The sequence below is a fragment of the Atta colombica genome, unplaced genomic scaffold, assembly GCF_001594045.1.
Source record: "Atta colombica isolate Treedump-2 unplaced genomic scaffold, Acol1.0 scaffold172, whole genome shotgun sequence".
NCBI classification, from domain to species: Eukaryota; Metazoa; Arthropoda; class Insecta; order Hymenoptera; family Formicidae; genus Atta; species Atta colombica.
The window spans coordinates 27,696-31,099 of NW_017259263.1; positions in this window are offsets into that span (position 1 = coordinate 27,696).

A 3,404-nucleotide genomic window follows, 5' to 3' on the forward strand; every position below is an offset into this window, starting at 1 on the left:
AAGTGACATTGGCGTCGCGATTTCTGATTGGTGTTACCCCCACCTAATTAAAGCATATTGTGTCTGCAGGGGAGAGTTGTCATATGTTTCTTTTACAGCTAAACTGATACATATACATATCTAAAATAGCTTTATGAGCTAATAGCTTTATAAAAAAGCTTAAATGCTAGCTTTGTGTATTTGCGAAACTTTCTATCAAAATAGAAACATAATCATGTTACAAAAATACATAACGTTATTGCAATAATGCATTCAATAAAACTAATTATATATAATATGCCGTTTACCTTTTTGTATAACATTTTTAATTGTTATTTAATCACTATATTATTCAACAAGAAAACACAAAAACATTAATACTTACTTAACCTCATCCAGACGGAGTTCATGATTCTTACAATGAAGTAAATAGTTTCATGGGAAACTGGTCAGCTGGTCAATTGGAGCGGGCTAAATATGGCGGTGCTGAATATGTGCTAAAGGTAGCAGTGGGAATATATAATAATCGCAAAAAATGCTTGCCGAGCAATTGGGTATTTCTCAAGCAGCCATGCGGCTACATGCCATGGGGAAGATTCAAAAGATCGGAAAATGGGTATCGCATGAACTGAAAGATAGGCAGATGGAGCCACGCCAAAACACATGCCAAATTCTGCTTGCCAGACAAAAAAGAAAGTCGTTCCTGTATCGGATTGTGCTGAAAAGTGGATCTATTTTCAGAATCCTAAACGCAAGAAATCTTGGGTTGATCCCGCCCAACCATCAACATCTTCTTCAAGACCAAATCTCTTCGGACGGAAGACGATGCTGTGCGTTTGGTGGGATCAGCAGGGTATCATCTACTACGAGCTGTTAAAACCTGGTGAAACTGTTAATGCTCACCGCTACCATCAACAACTGATCAAATTGCATCGTGCTCTGCATGAAAAAAGGCCGCATTATCGGAAAAGACAAGCTGATTTTCCTCCATGACAACGCACCATCGCACATGTCAACAACTTGGTCCAAAATTACTTGGAGATTGTCAATTGCAGACTCTTTTGGACGAGGACGATACCCAATCGCAAAAAATGCTTACCGAGCAATTGGGTATTTCTCAAGCAGCCATTTCCATGCGGCTACATGCCATGGGGAAGATTCAAAAGATCGGAAAATGGGTATCGCATGAACTGAAAAATAGGCAGATGGAGCGACGCCAAAACACATGCCAAATTCTGCTTGCCAGACAACTGCCAGACACTCAACTGAGAAGTGCTACCCCATCCCGCTTACTCACCAGATTTGGCACCTTTCGATTATCACCTGTTTTCGTCGACTATCGTGGGCCACGCGCTCGCTGAGCAGCACTTCGATTCTTACGAAGACGTCCGAAAATAGCTTGATGAGTGGTTTAGAATTCTTCGAAAGATGAGGAATTTTTTTGGCGTGGTATATACAAATTGCCCGAAAGATGAGAAAAATATATAGTTAACGAGAGCAAGTACTTTGAATAAATTAATTTTTGCTTTCTAGGAAAAAAAATGTGTTTTTCTAACTTAAAAACAGCGGATTTAAGCTTATACACCACAGCTGATAAAAAACAGAAACAATATTTCTAAAATATGTATAATAATTATGTAACAAGAAGGTGCAATACTAATATAAAGTACCAAATAAATTGTTTACAAACCTGGAAGGTGACACATTCATTTTTTTATAATATTTTGATTAAATGTCTTCTTTTCGTAATTCATTTAACTTTGTATGAAGTTGTAACCTCAACTTCTAAAACAGCACTACTAGTGCTTTAAAAAAAGATACAAATCCATCTGGAGTCTCTACGAATGTATAAAGCAAATAAGAAATATGAAACAAGTTTACATACACATAAGTAATTATTATGTTTATATTAGGTGTAGTAAAAAGAAATTCATTATTTTTCCATTCAATTTCATGCAAAAATAATGGATTTCTTTTTATTACATTTTACTAATAATAGTTTATTCTTACATAAATTTTTATATTTCGAATGATTCGTGAAAAAGTTTATACATTTTATGACATGTGGAAAGTCAGAGAAAAACCAGAGATAACGCTTGTTTCTGACAATGCGTTCAATACTGATTTATTCATCCATAACTCCGAACATATTCCATATAAATCTATTCCATATAGTTTGTCGTTACAGCATCAATGCGTAAACTAATTTCTTCTGCTAGTATGATTTCACAATTTTATGCAGTGTTGCCTCACTCACAACTTAGAAAAAACCCTAATGTATCCAATTATCTTAGAAAGATTAGAAAGATTGGAATAACATAAGTACTAAAGCATAATCGCTTTTCTTGTCTTTTTGTATTTCTGGGGTATATTCGCACAAATCCTTCTAATTAAAGTTTTTTTCGATTAAAAGATAATATCTTTGACAACTTTATTGTCAAGCAACAATTCACCTAAAAGTAGATTTACAAACTTAATTTATAGCAAATAATACGATAGATATATATATATATATATATATATCTATCGTATTATTTGCTGTAATTACTAAATTACATATTACGAACATCTTCAGATGACATACAGTTAAGTTTCACAGCTTTGAATCTCCTGAAATCTCTACGTCCTTTTAACAATTTTCAAATGTCTACTTAAAGTACACAAGATAATGTAAGCATTTTATATTTTTACAAATAGGTGTAGGCTTTCTTACTTTTTATTCTTAAAAGTAAGCATTCAAGCACCTATATCATATATTTCATTACATTACTTGATCGGCAATTCATTGCTGCAAAACTCGTTTTTACAGCTGATTGTTCCTTTTCAGGCAATTTGTATTAGCATTGCATTATTTTTGATGTTCATGTATTTTATTCTCATAATTTCGATCATGGAGTAAAAACAAGTAGATCAAACTCAAACGACTAGTCCCGAAAAAAATGGACTCGAAACACGATGTCGAAAAAGCTCTATATGGAAGAATTAAAAATTTAAGCACTCCTGTCAGAAAAAACTGTCAATTTAGAGGATTTGATAAATATTTTTCCTCCTATTTTCCTGTAATTCTATAAATTTGTATATTTTTTTATGCACAGAATATATTCTGAGAAAGAAAGTTGTCGTTCAAGTTTTATTCTTTTTTAATTTCAAAGTTTTTTGATGTCAATAAAAAACTATAATTTAATAATAATTTATGACTATGCATAAATGTATGTATTTTTCAATAAATATTAATGCATTTAATATAAAATTAAATTTTATACAAATTGAAATTTCTGTATTATTAGGTGTACAACTTTGCTTCCGCCGTTTTTTTCCGAAATTCGAGGCTTTATTGTAAAAAACTGGTTATACATTTATGATTCAAAGTATTGTCCATCGCTGGCCACTACTTTCTCCCATCTTTCGGGTAGCGTACGACTCCC